At 40.9% G+C, this 26,386-nt stretch overlaps 1 protein-coding gene and 1 non-coding gene across 2 annotated transcripts in view; both read right to left on the reverse strand.

The window, feature by feature from the left end:
- Positions 1–26,386, reverse strand: part of PAPSS1 (3'-phosphoadenosine 5'-phosphosulfate synthase 1) — a 287,445-nt gene that overhangs the window by 199,699 nt on the left and 61,360 nt on the right. The gene's annotated exons all lie outside the window — the stretch shown is intronic.
- LOC142190913 (U6 spliceosomal RNA) lies at positions 12,191–12,297 on the reverse strand. The gene has a single exon (XR_012714559.1). It is a non-coding gene; the product is annotated as a U6 spliceosomal RNA (small nuclear RNA).

Consider the following 26,386-nt stretch of genomic DNA (forward strand, 5'->3'; position numbering starts at 1 on the left):
TCTCCATCTCTGCCCCCAGATTCATGTCCCACATCTCTGCCCCCAGATTCATGTCCCTCCATCTCTGCCCCCAGATTCATGTCCCTCCATCTCTGCCCCCAGATTCATGTCCTCTCCATCTCTGCCCCCAGATTCATGTCCTCTCCATCTCTTCCCCCAGATTCGTGTCCCTCCATCTCTGCCCCCAGATTCGTGTCCCTCCATCTCTGCCCCCAGATTCATGTCTCCCATCTCTGCCCCCAGATTCATGTCCCCCATCTCTGCCCTCAGATTCATGTCCTCTCCATCTCTGCCCCCAGATTCATGTCCCCCATCTCTGCCCCCAGATTCATGTCCCCTCCATCTCTGCCCCAGTTTCATGTCCACTCCATATCTGCCCCCAGATTCATGTCCCTCCATCTCTGCCCCCAGATTCATGTCTCCTCCATCTCTGCCCCCAGATTCATGTCCCACATCTCTGCCCCCAGATTCATGTCCCACATCTCTGCCCCCAGATTCCTGTCCCTCCATCCCTGCCCCCAGTGTCATGCCGTCCTCTCCTTCATCTGCCCCCAGATTCACGTTCCACCTCCACATTAAACTTACCTTCTCCTCCGCTCCCTCGCCGCTCTCTGACCGCCTCTCTCCCTGACACACGCGGCTGAAGCTGCTCGCGTGCTCGCTTCGCCGCTGCGTCTCTCTCTCGCTGACACATGCGGCTGAAGTGAGGAGCTGACCTGTGTCAGCTCCTCGCTTCGCTGCTGCCGCCGGCTCCTGGCTTGTACATCGCGTCTACAAGCCAGGAGCCGGCGGCAGCAGCTACGCGAGGAGCTGACACAGGTCAGCTCCTCGCTTCAGCCGCATGTGTCAGCGAGAGAGAGACGCAGCGGCGAAGCGAGCACGCGAGCAGCTTCAGCCGCGTGTGTCAGGGAGAGAGGCGGGCAGCAGCGAAGTGAGGAGCTGACCTGTGTCAGCTCCTTGCTTCAGCCGCATATGTGTTCAACTCAGATCTGCGTCCTCTGGACGCAGATCTGAGTTGAAATCGGGACATATCTCCCTCCAACCGGGACCGCGGGACATGTCACCCAAATCGGGACTGTCCCGCGGAAATCGGGACGGTTGGGAGGTATGCCTGCCACAGATCTACAAGCTGGAACGGCGTCTACCGCTCCCAGCCCTTGCGTCGATCTAGCAGTTCAGGATTTACAGGTCCTAACTAACAGCACCCAGGAGGAGCAGAGGAACCCCACACAGAAGCCCAGTCTGAAACCTGCCTTCAATGCTGGAAGCCTATCCCTGACACTACTGTCTTTCAAAAACACTCCGTGGACTTTGGAGTTTTTAGTCAAAGTGTGAGCCCCCGGCAGGCGTCGGCTCACACTATTTAAAGGGAAGTCCCCGCCCAGTAGAGGCGGTGGTGATGACCTCACCGCTCATGCCCAGTAGGGAAGAAATGGCACTTAGTTTTTTGAGCAGCTCCAATAGGTCTGAGCATGCTCGGTAGGCCAAAAGCTGGACCTGGACCGGCCCGCACGTGGCGCTGTGTGCTATGATGACAACCTGCGGGACCCAATCCTAACGCCTTTCTTCAGTCGGATTCCGTTACTCATTGAGCCGCAGCGTCTGCCTGGCAGTAGCAACCTCCGGAGTCAGCTCATTCATTTGAGCCGACTCCGGAGGGGGAAGCCGCGATCGCAACAGTCGTGGCAGGTGGGTTTTGACCCCAAAATGATGCGGCTCCCCGCGTGAACTTAGCCTTACTGGGACGACAAGGCACAGAACTCCAAGACTGTATGATTCCGCAATCCAAAAGATAACAAAACAACATGATAAAGAGTTCTAGAAATTGAGAAGTAAAGTCACAAATTTTTTTATTAATTTTAACTTTTTTTTTGTTAAGAAAATGAAAAATATGTAAGGTATCTGACAATAAAAAAAAACCTCTTAATAATTGTGCCCCTTTTGATACATTTCTTACAATGTACTAGACATGATCTTAGTTTACTCTCTCAGCAAATTCACATCGAATATGAAAATCCCAGCAACAAAGATTAAGCCAAAATCACTATTATATTCAATTATGTAGGGGGAAGGGGGATTGTATTGTTATGCGCTATTATTATTTCCAGGCTATTTTCTATTAGATTATTTCCAATCATCTGCATTTTTATGTTTCCTTTGCTGCCCTTTACTAGTTTTTTGCAATGTTTGGTAAGTTATATTGACTCTAGGGAGATCTCAATTACATTTTATATATGCTCACTGTATAAATAAAATAGTGCATGTATATAGGGGTATGTTCTCAGAGACAACTGTCAAGTATTTATGCGTCTGTTTTTTATGCCAAAGTCAAATCTTAAGACATATGTTTTTACAATAGTAGCAATATTATTATGTCTTTATTTATAATATAATAACAAATGTCTATATATCGTTTTTCTGATAGCAACTTTATTGGGTTTTAACTAACAGTCAAAGACACATAAGAAAGTGGCTTTCACAAAAAGGTTGTATTGCATTGTTCATTTGGTGTATGTGCCTTAAATATACAATGTACTGTATGGCCCAGATGTATAACTATATACCATGCAATTGTACAGTCAAATGAAGTGTAACATTATTATGACCACCAACCAATATTCAGAGGAATTGCTGTAAGCAGAATTGTCAGCAGCTAGACTGACTGGAAGTAGCTCAATAATTGGCTGGTAGGTTGCCTTGGGTATATGTAGCCATCCTGTCTTCATTCATCCAACATTTGCTGGAGGGAGAGTGTACAGAGTGAACACGACAATAGAGGCAGACCTACAGATGCTCAATTGGGTTTAAGTATGGGGAACTAGGAGACAGGGAAGTACTTGCAAGTATTGACCATGCACTTCCAACCTTTGTTGGACATTTCCAGCCATGTGACATGTCTTGTTGAAAGATTCCCTCTTCTCGGCGAAAGACAAACAGTGTTAATGGGTGTATGTGATCTACAAGGATGGATTCATACCCAAATTGGAGTCCATAACATTGCCACTACAGTCTTCAGTTCTTCTAACAATAATTGCAGGGCATTTGTTCTTTGATGTTCCTCATCTTACATGCCAATGTTCATCTGTTCAATGAAGCAGAAAATGTGACTCATGAGAGAAGGCAACTCTTTGCCAATCAGTGATCCAATGTCCAACACTACTGTGCAAAGGTCTTTTTCTCTAATGCACCTTTCTTAGCATAGTTGCAATGAGCATCCATCTGCTTTGGAAACTCATATGCAGTCTAGTTCCCAGAACTGTTGCTTTGGACACATGTCTGGTAGCCTCCTGGTTGATTTTCATGGTGAGCTGCTCCACTGTAGCTTGTTGGTCACCCCTCAAGCACTTTCTTAACTGATGTTCACCTCACACATCAGTGGCACCTGGTGCTCTGCAGTTTCCATGTCAGTAATTCCCAATGGTGCCATTTGTGCATTCATGATACACTTTCACCATAATCCCACATAGACAGTTCACAAACTAGTATGGATTTATCAAATTCCAGGAGTGTGGAGAACATTATCTGCCTGAATGCATTGCGCAATGTAGAATGTAATGTTTGGTGGAAGAAAGATAACTTTGTGGGCTTATTGCTCATGGGTTCATAAAGGAGCCACTATGGGGGGCTAAGGGAAGTATTCACTGTGTGCAAAATATATGTTAATCTAGATAACTAGTAGATTCACTGAGGGAATATCTAGAAAGAAAAAATATAAAATATAACTTTTATTTAATAATAATAAAAAAGTGTATCAAAACGTGTTTCCAATAGCCAAAAAACACCAGTGGATCTATGTCCTGGACTTATCCATGTGTACCAATCAATCGTAAAACTGATTGTGATATAAAACTACTATTGTGGTCAAAAGATAATAAAAAGATGCAAGGTATGAGGGTGTAGTGATTTTGTTGGCTAAAGCACAATTACTAATTGTTTCTCTGCCTCCCTCAACCATAGAAAGCATGCCTAATAGACAAACAGCACGATTCAAAATTGTGTCCAACTCACTTGTGTGCTTTAAAGCCCTCCAGTACTTGTCTCCCCCGAGATTACTGGCCTAATGCCACGCCAACGGGATCTGGCAAGTCTGAAGGTGCTTAGTGAGTGGCACTAAACCGTCTGCTGTTTATCTATCAAAAGACATGTAACTAAATAGTCTGATCTATAAATAGCCCAACGCTGCGTTTCTTCAACACTATGAGTCATCAGGGGCCAATGAGCTGTAATACACCATGGGTTAATACCCTAATCACAAATGAGTGTGACCACACGAGACCGCACTGATGCCGGCATCAGTCCAGGTGTGCATTGTGACCAATGACATAGATCCACTGGTGTTTTTTGGCTATTGGAAACATGTTTTGATACTCTTTTATCTTATTATTAAATAAAAGATAAGGGAAGTAAGTTATACTGGGTGGGGCCACTGTGGAGCATTACACACTATGTGGAGCATTATACAGTGGGGAGCTGGAGAGCATTCTAATTCGTGTGGAGCACTGATGTGTATTATATAAATCCAAACAAAAGAAGAAAAGTAGTGACACTCCAGTCCAGACAAATCCAAGTTCTTTACTGTGAGCTAAAAAGCACAGGCATAGCCAGGTACAGAGCATAAACAGTAATGGGCCTCTTTGGTCTTCCGCACTTCAAGAGGCTGATGCCTTGAGAGTGTGAAGCAGGCAAGGACTGGAGTGCTGCTGACTTCCCTTGAATCCCCAGAGACTGCAGGGCAGGAGCAGGACTTCCCCTGTGGATTGTGCTGTCAGGTAGAGGTGCTTCAGGCTGCAGATCTCTGGACTGTGGCGGCCATTTGGGGAGCCATGCGCATGGTCGTCTGGCTCCTGGTGGACAAAGTAATCTTGAATATTGCCTTTGGAAGGCGCAGGTGAAAGTGAAAGAGAGCCTCTGCCCCCAGAAGGGACCTCTTCCCTGGACCTGTTTGGTGCACCCCATGGGTTAACAAATGTGTGCCTGTGTGAAGGAATTAAGGAAAGATGCATCCTCACAGTTCTATAGTAAGCCTCGCCCCTCAACATCTTGCTTTTTAGTAATATCTATGGAGAGGAATTCCTTAGTAACAGGGAATGAACTGCTATTTAGCTACAAAGGGAGGCACCTAGTGTCGATTTTTTTTCAGACAGAAAACAGCAACATTTTTAATTAAAGTGCATTACATTTTGGTCCAAAAGCACATTCTCTATTAAATGACAATAAGTTGTCTGAAATGGTAGTGATCATTTAAACATAAATGTATGCAATTATTGCAGTACTTTTTATATTCCATTGTTTTCAATGAAAACACTGTACAAACTCTGCCTATTACAACATGTATAAAACACATCTGCTTATATAAGTACATTACAATAGTTTTCTTTTTTCCATAATAGGTCAGTCTAACAGTTAAAAAAAAAAATATAAAGGGACGATAAGTTCAGGAAACATCAGAGGGAGTGGAATGATTTGAGGGAAGCGCAAGGTCATTTAGATACAGGACAGATTGTAACAATTTTAGGTAGAGACAGGGTCTTTGTTATTACTTCCACATGTGTCCAAATAATACGACTGTACCACAAAGTATATTAGCCAGAAAAGACTGAGGATGAGTGAAGTTTTATCTCAATTGCCCTTAGTCCAGTACTAGAGTGAGTAATTGTTACTTGTACCTAGCTGGGATCAATGGCCGCATTAACCAGTAAGCATAAGTAGAAATGAAATGTATATATGTTCTAATAAATGATACAGTAGTGAATCCTATGTGAATATCTCTGGGATTACTATGACAAATTTAGACTTCAAGAACATTTTAAGAAACCTGTAAATCAAGGACAGGCCTTTGGAGTATATTTTATGTGTTTTATTGCACATATGTAGAGGTATAAAAGTACTTTTATAGGTGTTTTTTCTGTGAATTTATTTTCATTGCTATTTCAAAGCTAAAGCAGCACATTTTTTTAATATCCCAATGTATACTTATTCTTTAGAGTTTAAAGGGCATCTGTTGTCTGATGTTGTTAAGGCATATATAAGATTCCATAAGAAATGGCAGCCTAAATGGACTCTCAAAGGTTCACATGGAATGAATGGTTTACACAGATGCTTCCTGACTACATGATTGGCTGAGAGAGCTCCGGCGTCTTTATTGGCATAGAGCACTAAGACCTCAACGCTCCCTTTGGACACTACATTTGGGGGCCATTAGTGGGTACCTGCTCAGTAATTTCCATTTGTTATATCATATCGTATATTCCTAAGCAGCATGGGTTCAGTCAGATGACTTCAAGAGGATTTTCTGAGATTTTTATTTGATGAACCATACTCAGGATAGACTACTAGGTTGTGATTAGTAGTAATCTAACCACAGGGAAGTCATATTGATAAGAAGAACAAGAAAACAGCAGCATTCGCTGGATCACTGCATTTACTGCAGTGAGTCTATGCAGGACTGTACAGTGACTATAACAGGCCTTGTTCTTTTGCAAGTTGCGGGAAAATATTCTTCCACTGTTTTTACTTATAATTTTTTACAGTGTTCATTACACCTCATTTCAATAAAAAAAAAATAAAAAAAACACTTTTGTTAAATGCAGCAACCATCACATCCTTTACATTTGAAGACTTTGCCATAATTTTGTATTGTACGGCCTGTCCTTAGGTTAAGCCAAAATTGGTGTGAGGCAACAGCCAACCGCTGAATGATCACTTGTTTGGGATGCATTAAAGAGAGTCTATCACTGCGCCAAGTTACTTTAAACCGCTCCCATAATGCTGTAGATGGTGTTAGCAGAATAACAACCATACCTTTCTTAAGTTTCAGAGCCCCAGCGATGGGGAGAAAAAGCACTTTTATTCTTTATTCAAATGAGGATCTTAGACCACAGGGGGAGTTTTCTTCTATTACTGAGCACTGCTGCTTCATCACTAAATACGCCCATCCTGAATTTAGCTCCTCCCCCTGGGCCGTGTGGCATCAACTGACACTGGAAGGATCAAATCACAGCACTATGGGAGCAGTTTAAAGTAGCTGGGGGCAATGATAGACTCCTTTTAGCCCTTAAGTACTATCATGGTTTCTGTCATAATGATGTGTCTATGGTAGTGGTGTATGATAGACACCATGATAGTACTTAAGGGTTAAATCTCTGTACTATAAGGATAGGCTATAAAAAAAATATGACCACCCCTTTTAAATAGTCAATGTGATATTTCAGTAAATATTATGAGAAGGAGAGATAAGACCACCAATAATTAGAACACAGGTCCTTCTGAGACATACATGCATTTATTATAAACTGTGGGATGCAGTTCAGGCATCTTCATAAGCAAAAATGTTGTACTGATGAACCAAGGTATATATGTCACAAGAACATGTTATACTTAAAGGCCTTCTATAGGCTTCTTGCAAGTAACAAAAATTGACACCAGCACCATTTACAACATTGGAGGCACTAGCAGCAAGATCTTGACCTATGGTATATAAGTACAGTATATAAGTGTGGTTAATGTATCATGCAGGAGTCCAGGCTGTTTATCTTACAGGAGATTGCCTAGACTGGGTACAACTGTAGCAAATTCCCAGCTGTTAGAAACATTTGCTCTATATAAGTTTTTAGGCATCTGGGTATAAACAATATAGCTCAAACATACAATATATGTCTGTATATTAATTCCAATCTTCAGTATTGTAGATCAAAAGACCAAAGGGTTATTTTAGTGTGAAATGAGGCATTTAAATTAATTTAACTCTTAGGTTTCCATAAAAGTGCCGCAGTTTAAATTCCAGCCGTGGAAACTCAGTCAGCACATTATAATATTCAGGGATCTCCTACTATACAAGTAATTGTACTCAGTTGTGAGTGATTTATGATAAAGAGTTCAACACAAAGACAGCTGGAGGGCTTGACTTAGGTTGCATATCATCTCCCAAAAATGAATGCGTAAAACAGAGGAATACCAAAACAATACCTAAGTGACATAACCAAGCTGTATGAAATGATGGAAAATATCAAAATCATACCAGACACGCATGCAGTACTGGGGACCTTTCGGCACACCAGTCCAGCATGACATACCAGAGCCAGGGCCCACCGGGGGATTCACTGAGGCACACTCTGGCTAAATACACAAATCATCATGAGGACCTGCATCTTACTGTGGATGAACACCATGAGGCAGTTTTACAATCCTGTTGTAATGTCTCTGCCTGATCAGGTCTCTGCGCCATCCTCCACTTTCACACTGTGGTGCAGGAGGCGTATTCTGTTTCATTCCTTTCTAGAGTTTTTTGTTGCTCATTGTGAACACTGCTCTATTTGCTCTTCTCTGTAACTGAATTTCCACCACACCCATTTCCCTCTTTCCTTCTAATAGTTAATCTTAGCCTTGCTTGTGTGATTGACAGCCTGTCTACCAATCTAGTCTGGTACAGGTCCTGGGCTTCCTATATACAGGTCATCAGCCCACACAGGTTTGCTGGCTATTTTGACTCTGTCTTGTGACTTTGTCCTTGCTCGCTTCCTACTTCTTTTTCTATTGTATTACTGACCTCTGATCTTTGGTTCCCCTTGTGGCTATTCTTTGGATTATGATTTTGTGCTGCTTTGTCTCTCTGGCTTTGACCTTTGACTTGCTGATTCCTCTTCTGTGTTGTTAGTCTTGTCTGCATTCTGTTTCATCACATATATCTAGGAAGGGCTTTGCCGCCAAGTTGTCCTCTGCTGACTAGAGCAGTGAGGCAAGTAGGCAGGGACAGGGGGTGGGTCAAGTTTAGGATTCACTGTCTCTGTCTCCCTTCTTCCATTGTTCCAGCAGCAGCATTAGGGAATTGCACAACTAGCAATTCCCTTACACATGTCTAAACTTTAGCATAATGTTAAGCAGTCTGAAAATGGGGAAAACTTATCTCAGTGATTCATGTTGTTTGGAATGATGTGGCACAATTTTAGCCCTAAAGTACGCCACTTGTCATACCCATTTAAAAACTACTCAGGGTGTCAAAAACATGTTTTCTTTTCTGCCTATTCAACTCATTCAATTATTATTTCTATAAGATGTGAACGATTTTGGTGAACAATAAGACAAAATTCAGGAGCACACACAATTCTAAACTAATAAGTATCTTAACTATGTTTGTTGAGTTATTTCTTGGTAAGTTGGGAAACATCTCAGTTATAACATAAATTCATTTTCCAGATAACAAATCTATGTTTAATTATATTCAAAGAGAGCAGAGCAGCCTAAGGTAGAGATCTAAAGCATCAATCTAATGTTGTGTGGAGCGTTCTTTCTTTTTTCATGTGTGATCTGAGCTGAAACATCATATCCCATTTCAGCAATCATTTATTTTCCAGAAGATGGATTTTTTTTGCACAAAGTTGTAGAAAAAGAGACCAAATTGTTCAAAATGAACTGCTAATCATGATTAGTAGAGGGTTTCTATTTATATCCACATATACTTGTTATGTTACAGTAAAGAATGTTAATGGTGATTCCACATGCGGGTCCAGCACTCAGGAAGGTATATCTCATGTCATGATATTTTCGGGACATTGGGCACTTCGTTTGCCAGTGTTAAAAAAAGGCCCCCGCTTGCCTCTTCATAAATCAGTTGGATATCCCTGCACCAGATTGAAAATCTACACCAGTTAGGAATCTGCTTGGCCAAGATATCCCCACTCCACCCAGGTTCAGTCAATGTGGTGAAAAATGGAACAATGGATTGTGGTGCACGTTCAGTACAAGAAAGGGTCTTGCGCCAAATATGAGTCACAATATCACCTCTCTATGACAGAAAACTGATATAGAAGGATTGATGAATTCCCCCCAATTTATCTCCAGAATATCTTCTTGCTGGGGTTCACAGACATACTGTATGGCTCAGCATTTATATCCATCCATTTCTTCATTTCAACTTTTGTCTTAAGCTACTTGGCTTATTGTTGATTGATTGTCCATATCTAAAAATTATTGTTACCATTTTATTTGCACCAGTAAATACTACTCATCCTACTTTTATATTTAGAATACTTAAGTCCTTTATCAAGACATTTATCTGCAGACAATTGACAGAGATCTGCTGACAACCTAGAATTTGTGATGGTTATTCACATGAATAGCTTGATGCTACCCAGAGGGGTGGTCCAGTATTAGAAAAAGATGGCTGCTCTCTTTCCAAACCATAGCTACACCTGTCCAGGGGTTGGTATTGCTGTACAACAGTATTCATTCAGCGGAGCTTACCTGCAATAACACCTCCTACTAATGAAAGTAGTCATTTTCTAATCTTGGAAAACCCATAGGATCTGCCGATGATTTCATGTGTCTTTCCAAACACAACAGCTAGCTTAAAGAAAAATTGGTCATTTTGGGTTTCTCTATTCTCATAGTAAGTAAGCCTCACCAAGAAGAATTTGGTGCTGGCTTAATTCATCTCCCTCTCTGGTATATACATAGAGTACTGTATGCTGTATCATCATGCAATGGGTAAGTTCTATTCGCATAAGAATACATATCTGTGAGAAAGTGTAAGGCTTTCTGTGAATTTTTTTTATCGACGTCATAATTGCTGTTTTCGATTAGATTAAAGGTAGCATGAACTTTCAGAAAGTTCTTTTTAAAGAAATAAATTATGAAAATATGTCCAGGTTCTCAAGTTTAATAGCAATTTAAATCCAATCTTGGCAACATATATTCGTGTTCAGTTTATTTGTTATATCCAATGGTTTGGATTAGATTTATTACTGTATGAAAGGAACAGCATTCCAATACATCAGGTCAGCATGTGTTCTAAAGGTATTTTATTATTTGCTAGAAATATATTTACTGCTTCTATTCACCTTTTTCTGTTTACCAAATGCCTTAAGCTATCGAACCTACTCCGCTAACATTTGTGACGAATGTGATGAATTTTTATGGTGCTCAAGTATGTTTGACGGACTTCTTTAAAGAATAATATACAATCATGACCGTGAGTGCTGGCACCCCTGAAAATTTTCCAGAAAATTAAGTATTTCTCCCAGAAAATTATTGCAATTTCTCAATGGATATTTAAAACAGGGTCCCTATTCCAGTCCTAATCCAGTTTCCAAGAATAATCCTGCTAGCACACACATGCAACTTCAATGGATCATGCTGGGAGAGCAACTAGGTCACTTCTGCTCTTGCACCTTCTCCTCGCTTAACTCAATAAATGGTAACACTAATTTATTGGATTGGAACATCTTTAAGCAGCTCAAGCATCTACCTGCTTGATTTGGCATCCATACTTAGTACATTGGTGTCTCATACTCAACCATGTGTTATTTTACTTTATTTTTGCAATAACTTAAGTCATGGTCCATGATGTCTTTATTCAATTCTGCAACCTTTTGGGTCAATCTCTCAAGTTAGACACAATTTCATCTCAGGTAGGTGAAAAGACAAAAGAAGATCAAAAGTATTGTAGAAGATGTCAGCACAACTCTGCTTATTTTTCATTTCATATGTTGTTGCTTCCCTCTTGTGGGCTTCAAATACACCTGCTTATTTTGGCTGTGTGTATTAGAACAATACAAAAAAACTGAAAAAAAAATATTTGGTTACTCTCTTTAGAAAAAATAACTGAAATCTATCGCTACTTATAATCATAAACAAGCTTCTTACACCTCTCAACGGGAATTTTGGACCACTCTTGTTTTGTAAACTGCTCCAGGTCTCTCATATTTGAAGGCCGCCTTCTCCCAACTGCAATTTGAAGATCTCTCTGCAAGTGTTCAATGGGATTTGGACTCATTGTTGGCCACTTCAGGATACTCCAGTGCTTTGTTTTAATCCATTACTGCTTTTGAAGTATATTTGGGGTCATTGTCCTGCTGGAAGACTCATGACCTAGGAAGCAAATCTAGCTTTCTGACACTAGGCCCTACATTGCAAACCCAAAATCTTTTGGTAATTTTCAGATTTCATGATGCACTGTACACAGTCAAGGCACCAAAACAGCCCCAAAACATCTTTGAACCTCCACCATATATGACTATTGGTACTGTGTTCTTTTCTTTGTAGGCCTCATTCCATTTTCGGTAAACAGTAGAATGTGTTTTACCAAAAAGCTCTATCTAGGTCTCATCTGTCCACAATATGTTTTCCCAGAAGGATTTTGGCTTACTCGCGTAAATTTTAACAAACTGTAGTCTAGGCTTTTTTATTTATTTATTTTATTTTGGAAGGCTCCATGAATTGGCGTGTCATCCTTGCGCAGGGGCCAATCTAATCTTCTCTGTATCATTCCATTATTAGTATATGTGCTGCCTAAGTGAGCACAGTCTAGCTTTTTTATGTCTCTATGTCAGCAGTGGGGTCCTCCTGGGTCTCCTACCATAGTGTTTCATTTCATTCAAATGTCTATAGACAGTTAGTTTACACTTACACTCATGCACCCACAGCCTGCAGGATAGCTAGAATTTCTTTAGATCTTGATTGGGGCTACTTATCCACCATCCAGACTATCCTGTGTTGCAACCCTTCATCAATTTTTCTCCTCCGTCCACGTGAACTCAAATATGAATAAGTGTATCCACATATGAATATAATTTTTAATAAGGGAATTACTGTATAATGAAAGAGTCATACAATTAAAAGGAAAGAAAAGTAGAAAAGTTTATTGTACTTAGCTTCAGTGAAGAAAATAGTTCAAATCACAGTTCTCTAGGAAGCCCCGACCACCTCCTTTGTGGCCCAGGAATATGAAAAACCAGGAATATCTGGACACAGCTATGATTTCTTCTTTCTGTCCCTGGTTGAAGCTCCCTCATAAGCACATGTCAGCTCTTCTTATACCTTGTTAGATGAGAGAGCCAGTCATCTCCCTTCAGCTACACTATGGACAATGGACTCTGGTGCCAAGAAAGGTGAATATACACTCCAGTTGTCCCAAGGGAGGTTAATAAACACCTCACTAGACATTTCAACGGAACACTTCAAAGATTAATAAACATTTCCATTGTACCAATGGAAGGTGAATGCACACCAAAAGTGTAAATATACACTTCAATGGCCCAAGAATGGTAAATAGATACATGGCTGAGGACATCCCGAAACAAAAGAAGCATCAAACATTAGCAAATAAAGTCAGCAAATCAAATGACCCACAACCCCCATAGTGTAACAAAAGGTCAAAGGGAGTTTATGTCAAAGATACATGTATAGTATGTATATATACTTGATTACATGTATAAAACTTAATATCATATGTGCATATAAGCCATTTTACACTGAAATGAGCCATAACATTTTACTCCCTCTTACACCAGGGAGATTAGTTACAGTGTTATGGGTTGTAAACTTCTTCATTGTGTTGTGTACTGCTAACAAAGGAGCATCAAGATCTCTGGAAGAGGATTTGTAACCTCTTTCTGTTCTCATGCTCAGTGTGGCACACACATATACAGAATGCAAAGGTTGAGTCAACTTCTCTCCTTTTCATATGGTTGCAGGTGTGATTTTTTTTTTTCTTTTTTTATAAATTCTTTATTTATGAATATACAAAAAGAGGTAAATCCAAAAAAGATCAAACAGAACAAATGTGCAGAAAGGCCAAGACATCTCGGACCCTAACCGCCAAATGCACAAATGGACAATTGTAAGCAAACAGGGAAAACACCAAACACACAAAAGAGAGCACACAAGGGCGGACAACACAGACAAAGACAGGAAGTACAAATCATGGGAAAAGGAAAGAAAAAAGAGGGGAAAAGGGAAAACTTCCACGCACCGGCCAGGCAACCAGCAACCATAGAGAGCACAACAACCAGCCAAGTCCATGCACCCAAGGGCACCCAGGAGAAAAAACTATAGGGGCCAGGCCTCCACACCAGTCTCCCGAGCAGTAATCAGACGCTACAAGGCGAGCACGGGAAGGAGATAAGGTAGTGCGACATTAACGAAGAGAAGTCTACCTGAAGCGCCAAGGAAGGCCGCCAAGAGCTACCAAGCACCGGAGCGAGTGAGCAGTACATCAGCCCCCCCAGACTGAGAGTCAAGGCAACAACGACCATACCAAGCAGGAGATCTGGAAGACAATAGCACAAAAGCTCAAACACTCTGAAAACACGGAACAGAATAAAGGATACGTGGACGCGCACACCCCACTGAGACGAAGGAAAAGCGGGACAGCACCTCAGGGCATTAAGACCGTGACCCTGAACAAGAACAAAGGCTATGAGCGCATGGACGGCAGCAAAAAAAGTGGGGGGGGGGAGGGTAAGGGAGGAAAGGACTAGGGTCAGGCAGGGGAAAGGAACAGGACGAGAAACGCATGGATGAGGAAGAGGCAAAACGAACGGCCCTAGGAGGGACACACACAAGACACAAAAAGCTAAACAAGGGGAGAAGGGAAATGGGTGGGGGGGGAGAAAAAGACGGAAGCTAGGGAAACAAACCAGAGCCGAGCCCAGCTAACCCAGGCTCGGGAAACACCAAACCATGGGACAATCCCACTAACGCAGGTCTCAAAGGTACACCCCAGTATACGCTCAGAGAGCTGCCAAACCTATCGAACTGGGGGAGAGGTAGATCAAAAACCAAAACTACCCATTCCCACAACGGCAGAAAACATATCAAAAGAAAAGGGGAGAATGAAGGGATCAAGGTCAGGAAACAACAACAAAACCATAGGCACCTTCAAGCTCACGGACCTCCGAGCCCCAGACAAGTCGGAGCACCCAGCGACCATTAACGAGTGGGGACAACAGGTGCATCTGCAGACTTCACCGCAGAGCCACCAAAAGAGCGGCCTCACAGCAAGAAACAGAGAAGAGCAGGACATGGGGCACCCCAACCTGACCAAGAAGAGGAGGGGGGCGAGACACACCACCAGCAAGCAGCGAGAACCGAAGCCCACGCCACCCACCTGCGGGGCACAAAACTTAGCAGAGAATAAAGAAAAAGAAAGAGGGCAAAAGAGACACAGAGCAGCACGAAGAAAGCCATCATGTCAACAATATATTCACATCAACAGGAGAGCCAGATAAACAAAAGGCACAAAAGGGCAGTAGGCCGCGGCGGACCTAGCAGCGACTATTCAGCGGGCAAGGATACAGAACGTCCAGAAAGGGCCACAGAGGAGTCCATGGCACGGCGCCCCTGACGTGGTAATGGAGGAGAAGAGGGCCCAGTTGTCGGAGCAGGGGCCGGGAGCGGAAACTCCAGCCAATCCGGGAGAGACAGGTCCGGGACATCCAGGAAATGGGCTAAGTCCTCAGCCTGGGAATGCAAAGTGAAGCTGGCTCCATTATGGCAGATTTGAAGATGGAAGGGATGACCCCAACGATAAGTGGCATCAGAGACCAAAACTGTGCAAAGAATTGGTTTCAGAAGACGCCGCATTGCCAGGGTGCTTCAGGTGTGATTTTTATATTGCCCACACCTGTTACTTGTCACAGTTGAATTTGAATGAGCATCATATACTTAAAATAAAGTTATTTACTCACAATTTTGAAGTTTTTATGAAATTATGTCCAATTTACCTGGAAATAAACGTGTATAACAAAACATGTAATTACAATAATTTTGTGGAAGAAATCCTTCATTTTCTGGAAAAATTTCAGAGGTGCCAACACTTACGGCCATGACTGTACATGACTAAATAGTTAGATTTTATAAGAATGCACATTGGACATTACTATTGCATAAATACACAAACAACATCCATCTATTGAGTTGGACATACTGTACAGCTAGAATTAATTTTTCATGATCTTAGAAACTTTTATATGTAAAAGCTTGTGCTTAAAATTTTATTTCATATATGATATTATTAGGGTCCACGATAAATATATTTCAGGTAAAGGTCCCACCTCCAAGCCAATATGATGTTTCTCTTTTATAATCAATATATTAAAGATGGTAACATGATGATCAGAAATGGTAGCTGGTATGGAGTTTAGAAAGTGGCATTGAGGGCATCTCAGCTTGAAATGTATAGAGGTCTTATTCAGATATTTAAGGATTTCCTGGGTACTGTAAGGTATTCACACGTGGCAGAACTTGTTGCAGAAATTTCCACAAGTGAAAATCAGTTTCAGATGAAAAGAACAGTAACAGAAAGGTCCTCAAAACAAATCTGGCATGCATTAATATATCCCTATAAGAAAGAATCTATGCGTGCAGTTTAGAAGATATGCCATTTTATAACTTTCACCATACTACTATAATTCCAACAGACATACTGTACAAAGAAATCCTTAGAAATCCAGCCCTCGAAGGTACAAAACTATTGATAAATTGAGATATTTACTCTTAGCAAAATGTGCATAATGACCAGGGAGCAATGCAGCAGACTAATAAAGAGTGCTGTCACCCATCATATGCGGTAATTTAGCTGGAAAGTGAGAAAAACAGTGAAGGAACTAAGTATACCATCTCTACATGCACTGTACTATTAACATAAACATTGAGAAGGGGCTAAAAAAGTCTACACCAGTTGTATATTTTGAAGTGAGGAGTACTGTTTCCTATTGTAGAGAATCTCGTCGGGAAAGACTCCATGGGAAAAAGTAAGCAAAATAGCTCATATCAGAGAAATCTCTCTATGTACAGCGCTGTTTTAGGATGTTTGTCCCTCATAAGGATTACTGTTAATACTATCACAATGAATCCAAATAATGCTGCCATACTTAGTCCAAATATTTCTAATCAAATAAAACCATCATAATATGTCCACAAAATTATTTCCCACTGCGCATAAAATGGTGAGGAGTTTGAATATAGTGTCCAAGCATGAAGTTGCCATGCAAGCAGCAGCTGATGTCCAAATGGCAAGCACCCTTCCCCCAGCGATCACATATATATTACTCATCACGTGGGTATTTAGCATCTGAGTTGGGCATACTACTACTCATGCTACTTATTGTATTGTCTGGTTTGGTTTGTATTATATAAATGTGTTTGCCTTTGCTCTAGCCAGAAACCCTGATTTGCACTGCTGGCATGACACAGGACCCATGGCAGTGCTCATCTTTTCTTTTTGAGACAATCATTCTTCTAGAAGCCACTTCTTTCCAAGAAGTGCAGAAGACTAGAGTAAAATTGTTTTCTATGGTGAAGCCCCCTACAGACTGTTTGAGACATTTGGAAGAAGGATTGTCCAGAGAAACAAAGGTGAGCACTACCATGAGTATTGTATTATGCCAGTATGCATCATGCCATTCATGTGTGGGGTTGCTTTTGATCATCTACCTGCCCACACGTAACCTCAGATCCTCCAATGACCTCCTACTCCGCTCTGCTCTCATCCGCTCCTCACACAACAGTCTCCAAGATTTCCCCCATGCATCCCCCATACTCTGGAACTCCTTACCACGACACATAAGACTGACCCCACAATCACAGGCTTCAAGAAGGCCCTGAAGACTCACCTATTCAGGAAGGCGTACAACCTCCAATAACACTATCACCGCACTGCCATCTGAATAGTCTTCCCCTCTCCTTCTGTCTCTACCTCCCTTCCCTCATAGATTGTAAGCCCTCGCGGGCAGGGCCCTCTGCCCCACTTTGCCAGCCGATCACTGTTAGTATTATATCTACTTGTATATTTTGTGTATTGTATGTAAACCCCCAAATGTAAAGCACCATGGAATTAATGCTGCTATATAAATAATAATAATAAAAAAATTAATAATCATCACAGACAGCAGCTTGCTACAGCTCCATAATGCTAACCAATAGTAGCCCCTTCCAATCGCTGCTATTGGTTAGTCAGTGACCAACAAACCGTGACGGTTTTGGGAATCACAGCATATATGCTGCACATATTTTTCCGGAATATGTGTGGATGGGATTTGCTAGAATGTTTAAAAGCGGGCCTAAAAGCGTCATGGCTTCAGTGCATCCCACATGAACAGAAGACCATATATATATATATATATATAGAGAGAGAGAGAGAGAGAGAGAGAGAGAGAGAGAGAGAGAGAGAGAGAAAGAGAGAGAGAGATAGTTTTCTGGGCTGCATCATAAGGCATACCAGCGAGGATGAAAGTAAGGGATGGCTGTATTATTTCATATATCTTCGGCTGTGTCTGCCTTAGAGAACTAGAAATTAGATAAGAGTTCTAAAATCCCAGTGTTATACACTATGTTTAAGCCAATTTAAGGTGTGGTTCATACCAATCTTGTTGGACCCAAAAACAAATCTTGGTCCCAATCCAACTGAACCCGAATTGAATCTTGAGAGGTTTGCCCTCTATTACCAACCTATACTGAGGCACTGTCCAGAGAATTTACACGACCATAGCTAAGTATTCCATAGGAATCACATAAAGGGGACAGGGGAACCCTGCCTGATCAGCTTTTGAAATAGAAATAGAGGATAAGAAATGATTAATTACTTGAACATGTGCTGTTGAATTTTTGATAAAACAGGAAGATTCTATTTAACATAATTGTACAAATGCCAAACTGAACTAGGGACCATCATCTATCCAGAAATCAGCTGACAGATCCACTTTGAGTTTTTAATACACTCTGTGGCCTTGAGTCGATGGACGCTGGCAGTTTATAGGACAACTGAATTTCAGAGAAAAATATTACGTGTAGATGTATGTAAATATGTTGTGATATTACTTTTAAGATGTTGTAAACACATGAAATTTAGTAAAAAAAACAAACAAAAAACTGCATCAGTATATCAAAAGTAGAACTGTGAGCAAAAATGTACTATACGCTAGACATCATGAACTGTCTCCATATACCTCCAACAGGATCCTATCAGTTCTACAGTACTTGAGATTTCATAGGGAGAATTTTGAAAGTCCTGGGCTTGAGTATAAGTGCAATCCTCAAAAAAAATAAATAAATAAATAAATAAAAATGCATGGTTGTTTTTAATATATTATATATTACACTTATAAGGCTGATAATATTAACAGAAATGTCTTTGGACGCATTCTAATACATAAGAATAAATCAAACATTTTCATTACTAGAACGTTCCAGAAATCTATTTAAAATAAAAACAAATATTAATTTTCTGTTGTGTCCCCTAGTAAAGATAGATGGTACCTGGAGAACTGGTACATATTATGACTTTATCATATTGGAATAGATCATATGCAGGGCAGATTCAACATTGGCGAAAGCAACAAGCAGACCAGACAGAACCGTTGCTTATAATGTCTCTATTCTGTCACATCTTTTTCTTGTGGCCCACCCCTCCATATATTATCATTCCATTTATGATTGATTGGCTCATAGCCCAGAACACTGTATATATCTTTTCCTGTTAAAACATTCCAAGATTACATCCTATCTAGGTAATGCAAACCAAAACTTCCTCCAATGATTATAACACAATCAGAATGACATATGCTCTGTTTTCACTAGTCCATCTTTGATCTTTTCGGAACTGATGTTTCTGAAGACATTATATTTATTTAAAAGTGTCAGGAAAAGCAATGGTATGTCTTGTGTCATTACTGTAATACAAAGAACAATCCTTCATATGTTCCCTAAGTGTGGATCAAACCATGATTTGTGATGTGCAAGTAAGACAGCAAGAACAATGAATTGTATTAATGCATCCCTTGCCTTTTATATATCTGAATCTTGCATCTATTTATCATTTTAAACAAAACCATAAAAAGAAAAATAAATAAGAGCGCAACAGTCTGGGCCAATACATGGAGGCAGCAATCATTCCATGAGCCAATATCCGGTTTGAGACATAGGAGAAATTGTGTGCTTGAGTGCAACTCCACTCTACTAATAAGGAGCAAGAACCCACAAACAGCACTGTCTACCTAGAAGCATCTCGTTTGATAACTCATGACATATTGGTTTATACATCTGCAGCGTGTTTGCTACACCATGGCTTTTATTCTGGTTTTGGTGAAATCCACCATACATGGAGGTTTCCAAAACCCCATCCACATGTATTGTAGTATACAGTATATTGCTGCAGATCTGCTGTGCTGAATCTGGACTGCAAATTCACAATGCGTGAAGCTCGTCTAAAGGGTCTGGAGAGTAATCTCCCTATGGGAGGAGAGTTATCTGGTTATACAGGGTTAGGCAGGGAGGTATGGATGATTTGAACGGGGCGCCGCGGAAGGTGGGGATAACCTTGGTGGATAAAGAGTGGGGTATCTGCTCGTCAGGAGCCGCCATTTTAGTAGCAATGGAGTCGTGGTCGATAGAGCATCGTGTGTTTGTGTACCACACCTCTATTGAAACGGGCCGTTCTGTCATTCAAACACAGAGACGTTTCCGGAATCATTTCAACGTTGGCCGTCATGGTCGTGTTCCGAAGTTTGACACGATAATGAAGTGGGTGAATAACTTTCAACGAAATTTGAGTGGTTCAACGTGAAATGCTTCAGAGGAGTATGGACAACTTCTCACAACGTCTACAGGAGTGTATGGACAAAAACGGACGCCATTTAATAGATGTTAACATTTTTCGTACCTAATCAATGTTTTAATATCTTTTTTTCTTTTGTTTTTCTCTGATTTTCATAATGGCAACATCCAAGCTACACATTGAAAAAATAAAATTTGAGTTTCATTGAAAAATTAGTGTGTAACTGTTATTTCAAATCATCCATACCTCCCTGCCTAACCCTAACCCTGTATAATTATCAACTCTCCTTTATCACAAAGCATAAACATTTTAATATACATTAGGAACAGGAATATGAAACAACACAGGATACAATACAAGATTTCTAGAAAGTAAGTACACAAGATGAAAGGGTGAACTTTAGCTGGTATATGAAGTGTTTTGTTTTTTTATATTAATGAACATGTGACTGGAAATGCACCTTTGTGGCTCTGCAGGTAGACCGAGATGTCGGTTTCCTATCCCTCGCTGCACCATGTGAAAGGAGAAATGAAGAAGAGAAAGCTCTTTAATGGGAAATCAGTTTAATCACTTGTTCATTAATAAAAAAAAACACTTCATATACCAGCTAAAGTCCACCCTTTCATTTTGTGTACTTACTTTCCAGACACCCTGTATATTTCTTACTCTACAAAGAGTAATCCTCTTTAGCATTCAGCAATAGAATAAATGTCACCATACTCTTTACAGCACCTGACGTGTGCAACATTTCAGGGGAAAACACTTCTCTCCTTCCTGTGAATTTCAGCGTGTTAATATTAATAAGGCCTGGTTCACATTCGCGTTCGGTAATCCGTTCGGGAAGTCCACTTGGGGATCCCCCTAATGTAATACTGAATGCACTGACAAGCGGTAAGCACTGAAAGCACATGGACCCCATAGACTATAACGTGGTCTCTGTGTTTTCCATACAGTCTCCACGAGTCATACAGAGAGGAAAGTAAAGTACTTTTCTCTCCGCATGTTCCATGCGGACACTTTGCGGAAAACACAAGGACCACATTATAGTCTATGGGGTCCGTGTGCTTTCATTGCTCACCCCTTGTCAATGCGTTTGGTATTCCATTCGGGAGGGTCCCCAAGTAGACTCCCCAAACAGAATACCGAACGCAGATGTGAACCAGGCCTAAGGGTGCCTTCACACGGAGTAGCGCGCCGCTACTTTAGACACGTATCCGAGCGCCGATTAATTACAATGGGTAGCGCGCGTATATTGCCACCCATTGAAATCAATGGGCTCTGTTTTGAAGCGCCGCACTCGGACACGAGTATACGTGTCTAAAGGAGCGGCGCACTACGCCGTGTGAAGGCACCCTTGGAATGCAAATAACAATGGTGGTAAGATTATGCATTGAATTTCATTTAGTCTTTGACATGGTCTTGATTTCTACCTGTGTTTTTCCTCTAGTCTCCACTATTCCTGAACAATCAGTGCGGTTTTGGTACCCGATATGCTGCTTAGTCTCTGTACTGTCAGGTGGGTATTGTCAGGCAGGAGCAGACAAGCGTTAATAGTTCCAATCAGAGGGAGCCATTGCTCAGAATCACATTCCTTGTCTGTTTCTGCCACGATAACTCACGGCAGAATCAGCGCCGATAAAAAGACTCCCATTGAGTTCAATGTGTTCCGTGTGGAAGACGGAACCCATTGAACTCAATGGGTGTCTTTTTATCAGCGCTGATTCTGCCGTGAGTTATCGTGGCAGAATGAGCACCACTTTACTCCGTGTGAATATCCCCTTATCGTGTTTATTGATTTGCATGTTGGAGGCTGAAGAAAAAATTCCAGCTGCGCTGAATTAGTAGAGCAGTGGCTATTAGACGAAGCAAAAACCTGGGCTTTGTAGAGGTGGTGAAAGATCCTCTTTAAACACACACTTGGTCTCCTATTTGGAGTAAACCACCTCTCTGGTATCCAGCGCATCTTCTTGTACCTCATCTATTCAACTTCTTAGGCAACTTTTTTTTTTCTGTAGCTCTATCCCAACCAATTGTTCTTACTCTGCTACTTTTAGCAGCTGAATTGTTTGCCAGGAATAGCTTACACATACAAAGTAAGGATCACAATCAGCAAAATAAAAAAAGTTACTAATGAAAAACACCACGTAAACAGAAAGATAACACAGCCAGAGCAGATAAAGTTCAAAGATGTGTGTGGGAAGTCAGTAATCATTTTTAATGGCAGGAAATTCTTGACTGTGATTGATAATCCATTACTACTGTACATTGAATCCCACACAAGGTAATAGAAGGACAGTTGGAACAAGAACAGAGTACTAGACCTTACTTTGTGTAGGTTTTATTGTCAACCAGCTTTATATGTAAGCACAAATGGAGGTAACTTCTACCCATGGCTATAAACACTTTTGATAAAAATAAAGCATACAGGATCAGAGTCTGTTTATAGTCCATGGGAAAACATTACGATGACACTACTACTGGCTGTTTAGGGTTTTTTATTCTTATAATCGGCAAAATCAAAATATGCTTACTCATTCAACCTTGAAACTCTGTATTCCTAGAAAAGTCACATAGGGATAAAAATATACTTTTTTTTTTTTTTTTAAGGTATACAAAGATGTAGCCTTACTTAAAGAGAATTAATAGCTAAACTAAGCTCCCTCCCCCCACTTAACTTTTAATTAACTGCAATTTAAAAAAAAAAATCTAGTTACCCATAACCATGGAGCGGTCATGTGACCACTCCAGGGACACTTTCTGATAATCTGGTGATGTTCAGTTTCACCACTTCCGAAACGAAATATCACCATTAGTCTCCCCCCTCCCCCATCAATACATACCAGCCTTCCTGTGTCCAGGACAGCAACTCCCCTCTTTCTTTCTTCTAGCAGTGGGCGGAGGTGGAGTAAGTTAGCTAGGGAGACAGGGGGAGCTAATAATGGGTGGGATCGCTTAACTTAGTGAGACAGGGAAAGTAAGAGCTGCTAGGCTAGTGAGACAGAGGGTTTTGTAACGGAAAGGGAGAGGAGGGGGGCTGAGTGTGAAGGAACTAGTGTAGCAGCTACACAGGAAGCGAACACCAATTAAATAAAGGCAGAAGATGGTAGTAGCTGCCAAAGACACTCAGAAATCACTCCAAGCACTGCTAAAGGTATATGGGTGTACTTATTAACCCATTACTAGCACTCACCCACCTTTCTTAAGAAAAAAAAATTTAAAATTCTGTCCAGAAAACCTTTTTAACATGACTGGCCCTTCTAAGTCACACTATTTTTTCCTCACCATGGTCTACAATTAAAAAAGCAAAAAAAAAAAATAAAAAAATTGGCAGCTGTGTAAAACCATAGTGAAGCCAACATTGCTTCTATTATCTGCCACATCACCATTATGATCTACAGTGTTGGCCAAAAGTATTGGCAACTCTGCAATCATTTTCAGGAAGAAAATGAGTATTATCTGACAGAATTGCAATCTCAAATTCATTGGTATTATTATCTTCATTTAATTTGTCTTCAATGGAAAGTAATGGATATAATTCCACACCAAACATAAAAAAGGGGGTGGACAAAAGTATTGGCACTGTTTGAAAAACCATGTGTTGCTTCTCTAATTTGTGTAATTAACAGCACCTGTTACTTACCTGAGACACCTAACAGGTGGTGGAATTAACTAAATCACACTTGCAGCCAGTTGAAATGGATTAAAGTTGACTCAACCTCTGTCCTTGTGTGTACCACATTGAGCATGGAGAAAAGAAAGAAGACCAAAGAACTGTCTGATGAATTGAGATGCAAAATTGTGAGGAAGCATGAGCAATCTCAAGGCTACAAGTCCATCTCCAAAGACCTGAATGTTCCTGTGTCTACCGTGCGCAGTGTCATCAAGAAGTTTAAAGCCCATGGCACTGTGGCTAACCTCCCTAGATGTGGACGGACAAGAAAAATTGCCGAGAGATTTCAACACAAGATTGTGTGGATGGTGGATAAAGAACCTCGACTAACATCCAAACAAGTTCAAGCTGCCTTGCAGTCTGAGGGTACAACAGTGTCAACCCGTACTATCCGTCGGCATCTGAATGAAAGGGGACTGTATGGTAGGATACCCAGGAAGACCCCACTTCTTTCCCAGAGACATTAAAAAGCCAGGCTGGAGTTTGCCAAAACTTACCTGAGAAAGCCAAAAACATTTTGAAAGAATGTTCTCTGGTCAGATGAGACAAAAGTAGAGCTTTTTGGGAAAAGACATCAACATAGAGTTTACAGGAAAAAAAAGAGGCCTTCAAAGAAAAGAACACGGTCCCTACAGTCAAACATGGCGGAGGTTCCCTGATGTTTTGGTGTTGCTTTGCTGCCTCTGGCACTGGACTGCTTGACCGTGTGCATGGCATTATGAAGTCTGAAGACTATCAACAAATTTTGCAGCATAATGTAGGGCCCAGTGTGAGAAAGCTGGGTCTCCCTCAGAGGTCATGGGTCTTCCAGCCGGACAATGACCTAAAACACACTTCAAAACGCACTAGAAAATGGTTTGAGAGAAAGCACTGGAGACTTCTAAAGTGGCCAGCAATGAGTCCAGACCTGAATCCCATAGAACACCTGTGGAGAGATCTCAAAATGGCAGTTTGGAGAAGGCCCCCTTCAAATCTCAGGGACCTGGAGCAGTTTGCCAAAGAAGAATGGTCTAAAATTCCAGCAAAGCATTGTAAGAAACTCATTGATGGTTACCGGAAGCAGTTGTTCGCAGTTATTTTGTCTAAAGGTTGTGCTACCAAGTATTAGGCTGAGGGTGCCAATACTTTTGCCCCGGCCATTTTTGGAGTTTTGTGTAAAATGATCAATGATTTGACTTTTTTTTTTTTTTCATTCTCTTTTGTGTTTTTTCATTGCAAGCAAAATAAATGAAGATATTAATACCAAAGAGTTTGTGATTGCAATCATTTTCTGGAAGAAACTGAATATTATCTGACAGAATTGCAGGGGTGCCAATACTTTTGGCCAACACTGTATGCCTGTGCTGTAACACAATAATGTTGCAGCAGCTCCGCTATTATTTGTTTTCATTATTATTCCTGTACTGTGATATTATTGTGTTACAGCACAGAGATAGATCATACAGGGGCCACAGCAGCAGCTCAGATATAATATTATAGGGGGCCACACGGTGGCTCAGTGGTTAGCACTGCAGCCTTGCAGCGCTGGAGTCCTGGTGTTCAAATCCTGCCAAGGGCAAAAAAAAACATCTGCAAGGAGTTTGTATGTTCTCCCCGTGTTTGCATGGATTTCCATCCCATATTCCAAAAAAAGACAGACATACTGATAGGGAAAAATGTACATTGTGAGCTCTGTGTGGGGCTCACAATCTACATAATAAAAAAAAAAAAAAAAAAAAAGATATAATATTATGCATATTCACACTTCCACCAATGAATTATTTTAATGCAGACAACAAGGAGTCGCCATCCAGCAATTAACTTGTATTCATGGCAGCTTCTGTGAAATATCGCACCAGGAACGTGTTAAAAGTCATGTTAACAAATTGCTCATCTGTATTCAACTGATCAGATTTTTATGTTCTGAGCCATGTGACATTGACAGTTTTTTATTGTTTTGTTTTTTTTGGGTACAAAATAACTTAAGATTTTTAAATCTCTTAAAGAGGATATGATACCTATTGTAACATGCTAAATGACATACCTCAGTTGTTCCTGGGCTCCAAACAATTTGGCTTTTTTTTTTTTTTTTTAAATTCACTCCACTTGGAAGGTTAGTTCTCTAAGAGAACGGTAACTTTATTTTTCTCAGAAAAGTAGAGGAAACCACCCACTTAGAGAAGAATAGGTAATTTCCATATAACACTCCACAGGCCAACTTTGGAAAGTCTGAATAGACTAAAAAAGCAAACAAAAAATAAAAACTGCCAAATTATTCAGGGTCACAGCGGCAATCAAATGAGTTATGCGACAGGTCCAGTGGTAAACATCTGAGCAATGTGCTAAAAAGGACACACCATTGGTAAACAGACTCTGCTTACAATGCACCCACTTCCAAATGCAGTAGA

This window comes from Leptodactylus fuscus, chromosome 1 (assembly GCF_031893055.1).
Source record: "Leptodactylus fuscus isolate aLepFus1 chromosome 1, aLepFus1.hap2, whole genome shotgun sequence".
Classification (NCBI taxonomy): Eukaryota; Metazoa; Chordata; class Amphibia; order Anura; family Leptodactylidae; genus Leptodactylus; species Leptodactylus fuscus.